The 15,139-nt window shown below is 47.0% G+C and overlaps 1 protein-coding gene across 6 annotated transcripts in view; it reads right to left on the reverse strand.

The window, feature by feature from the left end:
- Positions 1-13,119, reverse strand: part of NCK2 (NCK adaptor protein 2) — a 150,850-nt gene extending 137,731 nt beyond the window's left edge. For 2 of the 6 annotated variants that reach the window (XM_063788921.1, XM_016949222.4), the window contains exon 1: positions 12,476-12,747. The gene's annotated coding sequence lies outside the window, so the exon portion shown is untranslated. Of the gene's footprint in view, positions 1-12,475; positions 12,758-12,879 lie in introns of those variants that run through there. The other 4 variants (XM_054678688.1, XM_054678689.1, XM_016949220.4 and 1 more) reach the window with 4 other exon arrangements.
- Between the last annotated feature and the right edge of the window lie 2,020 nt (positions 13,120-15,139).

A 15,139-nucleotide genomic window follows, 5' to 3' on the forward strand; every position in this document is an offset into this window, starting at 1 on the left:
AAACCCCATCTCTACTAAAAATACAAAATTAGCCGGGCATGGTGGTGTATGCCTGTAATCCCAGCTACTCGGGAGGCTGAGGCAGAAGAATCACTTGAACCCAGGAGGGGGAGGTTGTGATGATCCAAGATCATGCCATTGCACTCCAGCCTGGGTGACAAGAGCGAAACTCCGTCTCAAAAAATAAAAAGTTCAGAATGATACTCTTTGAATCCAGCTCCCATTGTAATGGAAAGCCAAGCAGTCACTGCGTGAAGGCAAATGTTTTGAGGGACGAGGGGACTTCAATAACATCAATACAAAGCCAGAATGAAGTCCAGGGCCTGCTGCTCTGGAGCTGGGCCATCCCACATACCACACTGCTTGGGCCTGACATTCCCCCATGGCCACTCACCACAGGACCCCAGTGGGCCAGTCAGTGTGCCCTGGTGAGGGACCCACACTTTCCTCATCTAAAAAAGGGATAATTAACAACACTGGCCTCCCTCTACCTGACAAAGTTAGAATCAAATGATACAAGGTGTGCAAGTAATAAGAGAAACACACATTGTTCCAAAGTTGCAACTTCAGAACTTTCCAGTCTGTGCAAAGAATTACTATTAATTTCTCACAGGTCTTTCTCAGTCCATATGAGATAGGATGATTGAAGAAAGGAAAAGATTGATTGTACTTTTAACTATCTCCACCAAGGAAAGCTCAAAATTTTGCAAAGTGATGATTTCATGTTTATCCTAGAAACAGCACAGGAAGAGAGGGGTAAGAAACAACAAAGTCAAAAGGAAGAACAATGGAACAGGAAATAATTTCTACAAAGCAGACAGTGAGAAGGCCAAGGGAACTTCTAACTGACAGGTCTCTTTATCTCTAGGCTGATCCTACTTGATCAAGTAAGGGCCTGTTTTAAAGAAAAAAAGTACATTCAGACAGTAACATCATATACTAGGCCAGGTAACAGGCAGCTTTGCAGACACTGGGAGTCAGCGACTAACAGCCAGATTAGAATTTCCCCTTTCCTTTTCCCTTCGTAAGGTCTAATTTGTGATATTTTTAGTCTCTCTCCCCTGAGGAGTTTATTTTGGAATTATACAAAGAAGGAAATTAAATATTCAAAAGCTAACATATGTGACCAGCTCAAAAATTATCAGGCCGAACCTAGAATCCTATGAACCTTAGTAACAACAAAGACAAATTTTCTTCTGTAGACAATCACCAACGTAAGGCTTCTGAGCTAAGAAAACAGATGTCTTTGATTAGGCCAAACTCTGAAAATCAATTACTTATTAAAAGTAATTGATAAAAGCTCCCTCATTACTTCCACATCAGTGGGCATTCTGAGGGGAATGTACTCTTATGACATCCCAGCCGGATATCAAAATGTTTCCCGTAAAATCAGCATTTTGTATGTTGATGGTCCAAATATGTTGAATGAGAAAATAAAAAAGTAATGTATGCCATTACTTTAACACTAATATTATTACAGATAAACAAAAAACATGGCTAAGTCAGTTACATGACAGTTTCTCCTTTACCTATTTAACTGCATACATGTGTAAATTGTGTTTAGATCTCTACATATGTATTTTTTCACTATGTTTATTAAAATGGAAGAAAAGAAATTGATCTCCAAAGGCAACTGTGTGAAGGAATGCATGTGCCCCTGACTTAAACATTTAAAAAAAGCAGAGCAGCATTCACTTATATCAAGGTTGCTTAAATACTGACATTTTGAGCTAGTTAATTCTTTGTTGTGGAGGCTGTCCTATACATTGCAGGGTATTTAGTAGCATCCCTGGTCTAGCATCCCACTAAATGCCAGTAGCACCCCACAGGCATGACGATTAAAAATATCTCCAGACGTCGCCAAATGTCCACATGGGCAAAACTGCCCCAGCTGAGAACCACGAATTTATAGACATGGGTTCGGGTCTCAATGAAGTCTCTCAAAATACTAACGTTTAAAAAGGTATTTGTGTACCTGCACAAGTAAATTGTTTCTACTTCCCAATCTAGGTCTAATAACTGATAAGATCTAAAATGAATGAGAAGCCACATGCATGAATGTGCAATGTGTTGAAAACGTATTTTCTTCCTTACACATGGAACCCTCACCAACCGGAGGCGTTCATGAAAGGAGAACCTACTTCTTATGGAAGACGGAATCGGCTGCACCCACTGGGATGGCTGAGGGATGAGGTGCTCGGCACAATCAAGTTAAGAAGCAACAAATTCAACACTAGACACCTAATCTATAGGTGATCAATCAACTGAACTTTAGTTCTACCCAGCAAAGCTTCAAAATGAAAATCACAATGGCACGATGTCTGACACCCTCCTCCTTTTTTAAAAAAGATGATAATGCCACCGTTTCTTCATAGTTACCGCTGGGTCTTATCTACCGAACCATGTAAAATAGGCCTAGTAAGGAAACTATGAAAAGGGAACTGAAGCAAGACAGATGGCTTAATTTAAGGGAAGAGAACCTTCTAAATCCAAGCTAGGAAGCTCCTAAGAAGACAATAACAGAAGCACATAAAAGAAAAGTCATACGAGTGCAGTAACAAAGACAGATGGGAAACACACACACTATTAAGATAAATGGTGTTCAGGGCGGGAGAGACGGGGTGAGGGGAGTCACACACAAAAAAGTGAGGGGAGAACCAGAAGAATGGAAAGAAAGAATGGAAATGGCTGGAAAGAAAAAAATCTGTTTCGATAACCATCTTGCTAGATTCTGCTACCAAGGCTGTTTCACTTTTTTTTAATCGTTTGATGAAAATTCACTCTTCACCTATATTAAATTTCCCAAAAACTGTCTCAAAATAACTCCTTGAATCCCTTGTTATTTCTTGGTCTCTTAAAAATACTCAAGTAGCTTGTGGTTTTTATGTCAATGTCTCCAAGCTGGCTTCCATCATGCAGAGCAGTTAAAAAAAAAAAGTTGTTGGGGGAGCTGTTTTCTTACCAATGCAGCAGCTCCCCCCAACCTCCCACAGACACACACAAACAGGAATACAAGCTTTTAAAGTGATTGCCCTTAAAATGAAGACAGCTGATGAGAGGGAAAGCATGGAAGAGACAGCAACTGCTCTTCTCTCCTGTAGCCAGGCTCATAAGTGACATAATTAAAATATTTGTTGACTTGCAGACATCCTTAAACACACAACCAAAATTCTTAAGATATTAAATGGAGACACAACCGTTAAGGAAAATCGAAGGAGACATTGATGGACTTTGTCCTCTAAGATGGGCATGGGCGTCTTTCTAGGCATCTCCCTGTGATCTCACCACCTTCTAACTTACTTTTCATTTCTCACTTCCTGGCTGCCCCCACCATTGCTGGGAAATTCAGCATGTTGAAGTAAACAATTCTTTGCCACCACATATCCTGGAACCTGCTATGTATAGAAGTGGCCACATGAGAGGCAGTGTGACTGCAAATCTAAACCTGTGAGTTGAAAGAAACTGCCCAAATTGCAGCCCCTCTGAAACTTGGAACATGCAGGAGCTTCTCCCAACAGAGACGCCAGACTCACCATCCTATCTCAGTCCCATCTGCTCCAGGGAGGGCTGCTCAACACTCTGATGGCCCCAGTGGCCCTCCTAACACAAAACGGTAGGTTCGAGAAGCTGGCACAGACAACTCACTTGGAAGAGCAGCCAGTGTCGGAGTTTCCATCAGGACCTGTAGCAGCAGTCTCCCAAGAATCTACATTTGGACTTGACCTGGCCTCTCTCACAACCTCAGAAGCAGATTTCAAAGCCACCTTGGAATTCTTCAAGACCTTCCCAGATGTCATAAAAGCACAAAGGAAAAGGATTTGGTACGTCCTGCTACAAAGTTTTCAGCAAGAACCTACCTGCCTACCTTTACTTCAACAACAGCAACTCATTAAGGAAAAACAGAAGCAGCAAAAATGGCCTTGTGCAAGCTATTCCAACAGCACAAAGGTCCGGGGGCCACTTGGAAGAGTGAGAAGACACACACTCCTGTTTTCTCAGCCCCCAGTGTGGAGGAGACAAGGGTGGGGACCCACCACACAGCTACTGATGAAGAGGCACATCACACAGGCATTTACAATGGCACCTGCATGGCCACTTGAGCTAATACACTGTGACTACAACAGAAAATACTCCCCCTCATCCAGTGCCACTGCAGTTCCCTCCAGCAGCGGTTCTCCCCAGGGAATGCTGGTGTTTCCTGCAGAATTGGAGACTTGGGCAGGTGGAGGACCACCAGCCTACGGAACACAGCAAGGGGGCTGGGGGAGAGGAGCAGCCAGGCCAATGGTCCTCAGTGATGACCATCCAAGGCTTCCCCTCCTCCAAGGTACCAGTTATTCATTAGGCCCTTCCAAAGTCCAGGGCCTTCCCCAACCACTTGGCTGATAAGGGGTTCCCAGAATGAAACTGTATGCAAGCTACACTCCCTATCAATGATTTTCCATCAATGTTTCTCAAATCTTACATGATAATAAAAGTCTACGGTTCTGTTTTATGTATTTTCAGATACATCTTAATGAAGGGATGGTGGCTAGCTTGGTCAGAGTCTAGCTGTGGAACCTAAGACATGGCAGCCTCAGTGCCTCCCTTTCCTTAGCGATGAAGATACAAACAGAAAGTACCACACGTTCTGTTGGTGAGGACTCAATGAGTTATTACATGGAAAGTGCTTAGAACAGTGATTACAATGTGTGTGTGTGTCTGTGTCCGTGTGGGAGAGAAGCTAATGTTCACTTTTAAAATACATGATTTTAGCTTGTACTTAACATGTATCAGAAATATGAATACTACAGATGACTGGATAAAGAAAATAGACTACTATTCAGCCATAAAAAAACAATGAAATCATATCTTTTGCAGCAACACAGATGGAACTGGAGGCCATTATCCAGACGGAACCAGAGACTTGAAGGGTGATGGGGTGGGAAGGGGTGGATGATGAGAGATTACTCAATGGGTACAATGTATGTTATTTGAGTGATGGATACAATAAAGGCCCTGACTTCACCCTTAGGCAATTTATGTAACAAAATAACACCTGTACCCCATCACTGTATACAATGTTGTTTTTTTACCTTTCCTATGGTGCTGAACACATTTTTTAAAAAGAAATGTGTTGAATACTGATATACAAAAATGTTATTTTACACTGGTAACTTCTAGAATTCAAACCACATTTTAAAATATTTGTAAAATGAACAAGGTATTTTGATGATAGATATTAGTTTTAACTGAATCTGATTTTAGCGCTCTAAAACATCATGCGCTGAGTGCCTGAAGGATGACATTACTCCTCATATTTAAAAAGGTTACACCTTTCCCAGTAAAGCATAATAATAATGACCATTATAATTATTCTACATTGTTTCCACTTTGTCTCTTTAGCTATCTCAACTTTGGAAAACAGAGAGCAAATGAGGCTTAAATCATGAAAAGTGTATAGACTCACACTCCGCAACAAGGCTGCCACTAGTCGCGTGTGGCCAAGGCCAATCAAAACGCAGCGAGAGGCAGCCAAGAGGTGCAGTAAACGTATATACTATATGCTGAGTTTCAAAGCCCTCACGCAAATAAAAGACTATGAGTTATCTTATTAATTACATTTTATGTTGATTACACATAGAGTTTATATATATTGGGCAAAATATAGGATGAAAATTAATAATACTTGTTTGGTTTTACATTTTTAATGTGGCTAGAACATTATGATACATCTGGGGCTTGCATTTGTGGTTCACATTGTATTTCAAGGGGTCAGCACTGCTCTTGACAATCCATCAGTTCAAATGGCATTTGCAGGGAGACAGTCCACATTAAAACACACATACCCACCATTTTCTGCAGTTAGTCTCTCCTCCTCCCATGACAGAGAGCCGGGCCCATGCTCAGTTCCACGCAAAGCTGCAGTGGGGTAGCCCTGCCATTACTGCACAGGAGAACCCTGAACCAGTCCCAATGGAGAGAGTCTTTAAAAACAAACTGAGTATAAACTTAGTTTTGTTATCACAATTAGCAAACCATCAGTGGGTGGCCACAGATGACTTGTAGTTCAGCATGTGTGTATATGGGGAAGGGGATATTTAGATGCTGGGAGAAACAGAGAGGCAGCCCAGTCGTGCAAGCCCATGACTGCCATGCTGGGGACTTGAGTCACCGACCCAAGTACGATGGAGAGCCACCGTGTGCAGGTCATGGCCAGACCTGACTGTCAGGGTGCAGTCACCCTGGGATGGACTGGCAGGAATGGTTAAAAAGCGGTTTTGATGTCCAGGGGAAACAGAAAAAGGACAGCAGGGCTGAGATGTTAGACCTTTTGGAGGTAGAATCAATAGGGGTTGATAACTAGTTGGGAGCTGAGGGAGAATTCAAGGATAATCGAGTGAGTCGGTGATGGGGAATATAACTGAGAAGGCGGGCAGGTTGCAGGAGAAGCTGCAAATGGTTTGGGATGGTGGAAATGACCACTGAGAACTTGGATAATTCATGTGAATGTGAATGAATGAGCAAACAAAGCATCAATGAACATACAGATCTGGAGCTAGAGGGAGGTCAGTCATGCAGGCATTGCCCCTGCCTTATGTCTGAACAAGGCAAAATGGCCTAGGTCATAAACATTCCAGCCACGCTCAGGGTGCACCTCACCACCGTCATGCACATTCTGCTAAGTGATGTTTGCTCGTGTGGCAAAGACTGCACAATCACAGAGATGGCAGGCTCTGAGGAGACGGCCTCTCCACCCCGGCTGCCATCGGCCCCACCTCTTGCTTTGCTCTCTTCATCCAGGGTTCAGAAAAGACTTTCCTTTGCATATCACTGATATTTTATCATGGTCTCTATCAAAGACAAACCAATCCCCAAATAAGTGTCTACCTACCTAAGTTGAAGAGAAGTTTCCATAAATGAAATCAAGTCAAGATTTTTCTCTCTCTTCAATCACTCTACTTAAAACCTTTCCAGCCTTTGGAAGGCCAGCACCAAGGCTTGTTCCCTGTTATGGGGTGCTACAACCAATATATAAAGAGCTGACGTTCCCTCCTTACTTGTGACTACTCTAACCATCCCTGGTAGGTGTCCCCAGATAAACACAGATCCCAGATCTGGATGATGGGAGCACCAGGTCTTCCTAAAAGCATCACCCTGTTGTGGAACCTAGACAGACACACTGGGAGTGGCTGAATTGTCCCCCCTAAATTCATATGGTAAAGCCCTAACCCCTAAGTGACTATATTTGGAGACAGGACACTTCAGGAGGCAATTAAGGTTAAAAAAGGTCATAAATAAGGTTAAAAAAGGTCACCATAAGGGTGGGGCCCTAATCCAACAGGACAGATGTCCTTATAGGAGGAAGAAACACCAGACCTCTCTCTCAGTGCATTCACAGAAGGAAGGCTACATGAGTGAGGACACAAGAAGACAAGCCAGGAAGAGACCCTCACCAGAAACCAGCCCTACCGGCCCCGGGGTCATGGACTTCCAGCCTCCAGAACTGTGAGAAAATAAATGTCTGCAGCTTTAGCCACCCATTCTGTTGTTGTTGTTTTGTGTGTGTGTGTGTGTGTGTGTGTGTGTGTGTGTGTGTGTGTTTGCTTTTGAGACAGGGTCTCATGCTGTCACCCAGGCTGGAGTGCAGTGTTGTGATCTCGGCTCCCTGCAACCTCCGCCTCCTGGGTTCAAGCAATTCGCGTGACTCAGCCTCCCGAGTAGCTGGGATTACAGCCGTGAGCCACTGTGCCTGGCCTCTGTGTGTTATTCTCTTAAGGCAGCTGGAGCTGACTAATACACGCACTAAACAGGAATAAGCTTTCTCAACTTGAGGAGGCTTTCCAGGGTAACCCTGGCCCATAACCAGGATGTGGGGACAAGAGAGACTGACATTGCTCCTGCCGGCCTCCCCTCACACCGCTCAACCTCAGTCAACTCACACCCAGAATCTGCTCCACCAATATCTACACACAGCTGCGACACGGCAAAGGCAGATACCTAAGGACACTGTGTTCTGTAAACTGCCTCACAAAAAAACAACTCTACCCAGCAACACATTGGTGTTCCTCATGTATGGCCTGCAGAAGGACTTAACCTAAATTCAAGCTCTGTCATCCCCAGTCTCCTACCTAGAAATGAGGGCCAGAACCAAGTGCGCCATGTTATTCGACTATTAAATATGATGGTGTATGTGAAGAGGACTTTGCAAACAATGAATGAGCGTGCATGCATTAGTACATGTCATTCTCTCATCATGGCATTTTCGGTCTTCACTAACAATTTGGCAGCATAAGCACCCCAGCTTCCAAAATTGTCTCAAAAGAAGCAACTGCAATACTTAAAATTCTGAGTGCACTTGAAGCTTCTTCTCTTAAAAACATTACAAATACAACAGTAGAAAGAAGGGGTGACACAAATAACTAACTTACCAGGCCAGGATCACAAACGGTCTGCCCAGCGTTTTGAATTCAGGTTGATATGAACACACAAACCTACAAAAGTAAACCATTCAGCCAGCCCACCAGGTAATACAGTTGAGTATGGGTTTGGCTTTGTTTTTTTGTTGTTGTTGTTGCTGTTGTTGTTTTTAAATGTAGCTTCAGGACTACAAATGACTCACGTGACAGAAAATTTGCCAAATAGAGAGGCCCACAGACCAAATTCTCCCATTGTCTGGACATCCTGAGGTCAAAGCCTTCCACAGTAGACAGAAGTTCTGAGATTTACAAGAATGCTGGAAGTCTCTTACCACTTGAATCTCAGTGGGAGGCTAGATCCCCAATATTAACAGGCTGGGCACTCATTATTCACATATTCAATAAGTATTTGTTGCACACCCATTGTGTATAAGTGGCAAGACCAGTCTGCCCCCAAGCGGTTCAGAATTTAGTAAAGAAAAGATGAAGGCAAAAAAACCATAGGGCAGGGTATGGTGGCTCTGGCCTGTAATCCCAGTACTTTTGGAGGTCAAGGCAGGAGGCTCACTTGAGCCCAGGAGTTTGAGACCAGCCTTGGCAAAGCAGCAAGACCCTGTCTCTACAAAATAAAAATAAAAATAAAAAAATTCACTGGGCATGGTGGTGCACACCCGTAGTCCCAGCTACTCGGAGGCTGAGGTGGGAAGATTGCCTGAGGTGGGAAGATGGCCTGAACCCAGAAGCTCAAGGATGCAGTGAGCTGTGATCGTGCTACTGTACTCCAGCCTGGGTAACAGGGTGAAACCCTGCCTTAAAAAAAAAAAAAAAAAAAAACTGCAGGAAAGAATGTCACAGATGACAAATCAGGGACACAAAGAAAGTGGTGTGGAAGTTTAAAGATGATGCCATCCCCTCTAGTTTGGAGTTGATAACATGTGGGGAAGAAAAGAAGAGATGACCCTTGGGATGAGTAAGAACTCAGGACACGGAGGAGACTGAGCCAAGGAGCTGAGAGGGAACACAGAGGCTGGTCAGGGACAGTGACACCGTGTGACATCACTGTGACACTGCTACCTCAATCAAAATAACTTTCATTTCCACAGTTTCAAGGACTAAGATTCTTGAGGTAGGAATGTATGTGCCAGTGCACATGTGGATGTGTGTCACTGGGCAGAGGTAATACTTGCTAACGTTCATTTACCTTTAGAAATAAACATACTTCGGGAAATGTTCAAAGGAAAATGCAGGAAAAGAAAAGAGTCTAATTTTTTAATTGTGCTACTAAATGGCCTAAAGAAATGCAAAACTGTTTTTGCTTTAGCTGCATACTTTTGATAGCCCGTTAAAAGGCCGTCATGACCTTCTTCTGAGTTGCCTTAACTCAGGCATGGAACAAGACACATGAAATCACATTTTAGCTTAGGCCCTTTGAAAACGTGCCGTGAAGTATTTCCATCACTCATTTTAGGAAACAGAAACCATTTGGAAGTGCCACTCGCAAACCCTCTGGATGGGAAAACTAATTTCCTAGGCCTCTGAAGTGAGCTGTAGGGAGTTTCCAGTTCATTTGTGAAAAAAGTTAGCTTACTTGTTTTTCCAAACATCACTCATGACCCTCCCCTGTAGTTCCAGCAAGCAATTCTGAGCTCTTCAGTCTTTAAGCCTCATTTTTAATGTCAGAGAATGATTTCCGCAAGCCCTGTCTCCCCCAGTGCACATGGCAAGCCAGTTTGAGCAGTTAGAAAAATGGGTGTCCCATAGAGCCACGCAGCCTGGTCTATCCAGGGCAAATTAAGCTAGTGCAACTGATCAAGTAAAGGACTCCAGTGCATTCTGCGCCATTCCGGGAGTCTTAGGGTATTTTAAAAGGTTAACCAGTCTGTGCACATGCAAGGAAGATTTCCGGTGTATTTAATATGGATGATAGTGCATTTCTCAAATATAGTACTGTGTACATAAGATCTGCTGTTTGTTGGAAAAGCTAAATAACCCAAAATGTAAATGACAAAGCCTGGGAATATGGCAGGGTCAAACAGAGCAAGGATGAAGAAGATTTAAGTATGCAGTGTGTCCTAAGCAAAACACAAAGCATGAAAACTGAGCACAGCCACCTGCAAGGCCCCTTCAGCAAGCCCCACGGTTAACAGGGTCAGTTTCTCCACAAGTGGACAGAGGGGGTTATGCAGCAGCCAACTCTTCCTGATGGCAATTTGTGACCCAATTTCATCCAGTGTTTCATGACCAATCCCCCTGAATGTTTATGAAGCAGGAAAGAAGCTCAGAATCCAGGCGAGGCCTCCGGGACAGGAAGTGGGCCAGGCACCTCCACAGCTTCCTATGCCTAAAGTTCTCCATTTCAGCCTCAAGTAGCCGCCAGAAGACCACTAAGATTCCGCCACCTTCTCCAATCAAAACTACATCTAACCAACCTCCAGGGCAGAATATACTGAGGTAGGATTTTCCCTTGTGTTCTCTTCTTCACAAGCAGGTTAACACTTGCTTCTCAGGAAACCCCTGTTCCAAACGTCAAAAACCCTCCACGTCTAGCCCAATCTCCAGGTGAAGTCAATTTCTTCTCCACGTGTCCGATGACTGCCATTCTCTTTACGTAAAACTCGCATAGGCTTGAATCCTGTTACGAATTCACCTGCTTATCTATGAAGCTTGGAAAGTGAATTGAGGGAGTGTTCACAAGCACAGTTCCGTTTTGGTAAGTTAAAGCAGCCCAGGTTAATTTCATTTTCAGTCACTTTTGAGACTTGATAACTACATCTAAGACAGAGGCATGAAAAACACCCTGAATCACTTTCATTCCTACACAAAATCCCTTCCGAGAAGCGGGGACTGCGCCTGGGCCAGGAAGGGACTCCCCTACCTGTAGGTCCCAGCAAGCCACGCCCACCGGCCTCTCAGGGTTGTTTCTTTCTGGGTCGAGGGATGGAGCTGGCCCGTGCGATATTTTAGGCCCCCTCCTGCCCACACTGGGGCCTGCTCATCCCATTATGCAGATGCAAACTTGGCAGAAGCAGCCTTAAACCTGTTGGCAAAATAAACAAAGCCAAATAAAGAGGAATCTGCCAACCTGAATTGTGTGAAGTGGCCAAGGCCGACTCCACGCACGCTCGGCTTTGTCCCTGAAGCTGTTACAATACTAGTTTAAGTCAGGTGCCTGGGGTCCACCAGCCAAGGACCCCTAGCATCCAGCGCAGACCTTCACAGAGATCCTTATTGTCTACAAATTAAAGCGTTTTGCAAATTAAACCCCTCCACACAATGCCAAGCTAACTGTGCTCATAAGGCAGTTACCGTCCATGCCTTAAAACTCACACATCAAATTTTTCCAAAAGCACTCGGTGATTAAATCGCCCTGAAAAAAACCGAGAGGGCCGAGCGATTGTGAGAAACTTTGGTTCATTCAGGTGGCTGTTAGAGTCCTGTAAATCTGGGGCAGGGCGCAGAGCCTGAAGCCGGGCACAAAAGCTCCCTTCGCCGAAGCGAGGACCTCCTTTATGCGACGTGACAGCAGCTTTGTGCGCGAACATAAATAGTTGTAATAAACACAGTTAAGTTCTCCCGGCCGATCGCGGCCTCCCCCGTCCCTGCGCCGGGGCCCCGCGATCCGCGGCTATTCTTCCCCGGCACACGCGCCCTGGCGACCCTGGCCACCGCACGGTCCCACGCTAGCCCCGAGCTCCGTGCCGGCCGCCCGCCTGCAGGCCAGGCGCAGCCTGCGCACCCGGGGGTCTCCAGTCCCCGGGCCCCGCAGGCGGGCCCCCTGCTCTGATCCTCGCCCGCGCCCTTGGCTGGCGTCCCCGCCCCTGCGCCGGCCCCCGATGGTGGGGGTTGGGGATGGGAAGGCGGGCAGGAAGGTGCAGAGCCGGGAGGTGCCCGGCAGTCCGCGGTCGGGGGCGCCCAGGCCGCGGCGGGGCCGAGAGCACCGGAGAGGCGCGGAGGGGACCCGCTCTCCTGGCCCCTTCCCGGGCGCACCCCGGCCCGCGAGCCCCGCCGCGCTCCCAACTCCGCCCAACGGCCCCAAGTTTGTGGCCCCCGCCCCACGCCCGCCTGGCCGCGCTTACCTCGCCGTGGGCCGCCCGCGGAGCCGGAGGGCAGCGGCGCGGGTCCCGGGGCGGTGGCCGCGCTGCGCCCGCCCAGGCGCCGCTCTTTGTCTGCGCCGGTCCCTCCTCCCGCCGCCGGGCGGACGCTGCCGGCCCGGGAGGACCCTGCCGGCCCGGGCGCCGCGAGCCTCCCGGCCGCCAAGCCCTCCCCTCCGCCAGCCGCCCGCTCCGCCGCGCGGCTCCGGCCTGACGATCCCCGCGGCGGCGGCGGCGGCGGCGGCGGCGGCGGCGACCCTCCCCCGGCGCGCAGCGCCCGCCTCCTCCGCGCTCTTCCTCCTCCTCCCGCGCTCCTCCCCGGCCGCGCCGTGACGCCGCCCAGGGGCCGGCCCAGGCCCGGGCGCGCGGGGCGGGGACCCGAGACCCACCTGGGGCGCCACCCGTCGTCGCCAGGCTCCGCGCCCGGGTCCCGGTACGGGCGCCGGGATAGCGCGGGGCTGCAGGACGCTCCGCTCTGGAGGCGCAGCACGGGCCCGGCGCCGGGGGCAGGAAAGGGTCCCCACGCCCGAAATTGCGTGCGGGCGGTGGGGGGCAGGGTGGGTGGGTGGGGAGGAGAGTGAAAACACAGACGGCAACTTCCAGCCTGGGATGACTGCCGGGTGGGCTTTGCGTCGTCTTTTTTGTTTGTTCGTTGTTCTTATCACGAAGCTCTAGTTGCTGGGCAGCCGCCCCCCTCCCGGAAGCATTCCCACGGCACTCAGCTAAGCAGGCCTGTTGTCCATCAGAAAAGTGACTTAAATAAAAATGTCACTTCCTCCCTGTAATTGCTTGTGGGCATTTTTATTTATTTGCTTTGCATCTATTTACTTTCCCAACCAGACACGTTTTTAGTCCATCATCCCTGTCCGAGGCACTTCCTAAAAGAAGAAGAAACTCGACCTCTGTTGCCTCCCAGGCATCCAGGCCAGCCCCAGCCAGTGGAATCCTGGTTGCACACCCATGGGGGCAGAACCCGAAGACGAGCTGCCCGAATGTGCCCCTAGAAGGAGTGTCGCTAATGATGGGACCGTTCAGCTCACCCAGCCTCGAGTTGTGGCTAGCCTATAAACAAACTTGGAAGATGAAAACCCAAGAGCAAGGGGAAAGACACAAGTTTCCCTTTCACAGACACATGCATCCGGATGTCTTTTCTCCTCCCCATATGGTTTCCCAAAAGAAATCCTAATATTCAAATGATTCTGATTTCCTGGCAGGATAGCCTGCATCCATGTTAATGAGATTCTTTCTTAGGCTCCTGGTCTCTGCTTACTATTAAGGCAATAATAATTTACCCAAGGTTACAAGGCTGTATTATTTGATTCACTCATCTCCTGCTTCCTTCCAGAAGGGAAGTACCCAAGGATAGGTAACTAGACTCAGCGTAGCTTCGAAGTCAGACAGGTGAGTGTTTGACTGTTGACTTCCTGAACTGTGTAACGTTGCACAGGTGGTCCTCAGCCTTTCTAAAATCTGTCAAATGGGGAGATAATATTTACCTACCTCCCATGTGAAGTACCCTGGCAGTAGGTAGCCCTCAATAGCTCAGTAAGTGGAAGGAGGCACAGTACACCGAGCAGGGATCAGGTACAAGCTCAGGGAATCAGAACAGCCTCATTTTTCCTTGTTTTGACCTTGTGAAAGAAGCTACTTCAGTTCATCCTTTTGTGCAAGCTTTGTGTCACTAATATCTAGCTTTACAATAAGGAAAGAAAAATTCTAGTCATCAGTCTGCCCAATTTTAGATTCATTTACTCAAAATAAGTATAGCAATATTGACCCAGTTTGTAGCTTGTTTGCTTTGTAAACTTTCACTGAATCGTGGTTCTTGCATGCCTCTTCTTTCTCTGATTCTTTAGAAGTCACCGATGTCATTCTCTATCTAAATCCAGTGGCCCTTTATCAATCTTTATCCTGTGGAGTTTTCTGAAATATGTGGCATTTCTGCTATTTCCTGAAACACCATCATCTTTTCATTCATCAAACGCAGCCAGTTCTGATTCTCTTACCTTTCTGACCTGCCCATCTGCCTCCTCTGGAGAGTTTGTTGTCTTCCCACCCTGTAAAAGTGATATCCCCAAGGCAGATGGTGGCCCTTTGTTTTTACTCTGATACGCACCTTTTTTTTTTTAAGAGAGAGTTGATTGTTTTTTGTACACTCCCTGTCTAAACCTTCATTGATTAACCCCCAGGCCTGTAGCCTTAGAGAGCTCCCCTGCTAATCTGCAGAGCTCCCCAGCTAATCTGCACCCCCTAAACATGGCCCAGCATCTCTTCTAGGTCACCATGTTCAAAATGAAACTCATCTGCTCCCCAGACCAGCTCCTCCTCCCACGGTTTCAGGCCTGGCCAAGAGTCTACCAGGCACCTCAGCTCCTGGGAGAAACCTCATTGTTATCTTGGCTTTTCCTTCCCTCTCTCCGAGCTCTCCCCAAGAAAAGCCGGGAGAGCGCTGAATGACACCAAGACCCCTTGAAGACTACCCCCATGGTTCTGAGTCCTGGTGATTCTTAAACGTCTTTTCCACTGCACCTTTCTTTCCATATCCATCACTGGCATCCTAACTTACACATCATTCCTAGCAATAGTTATAATGTACCTTGATTGAATTCTTGACATATATCATCTCTAATCCACACACAATAGTATTAT

This window comes from Pan troglodytes, chromosome 12 (assembly GCF_028858775.2).
Source record: "Pan troglodytes isolate AG18354 chromosome 12, NHGRI_mPanTro3-v2.0_pri, whole genome shotgun sequence".
Taxonomy (NCBI): domain Eukaryota; kingdom Metazoa; phylum Chordata; class Mammalia; order Primates; family Hominidae; genus Pan; species Pan troglodytes.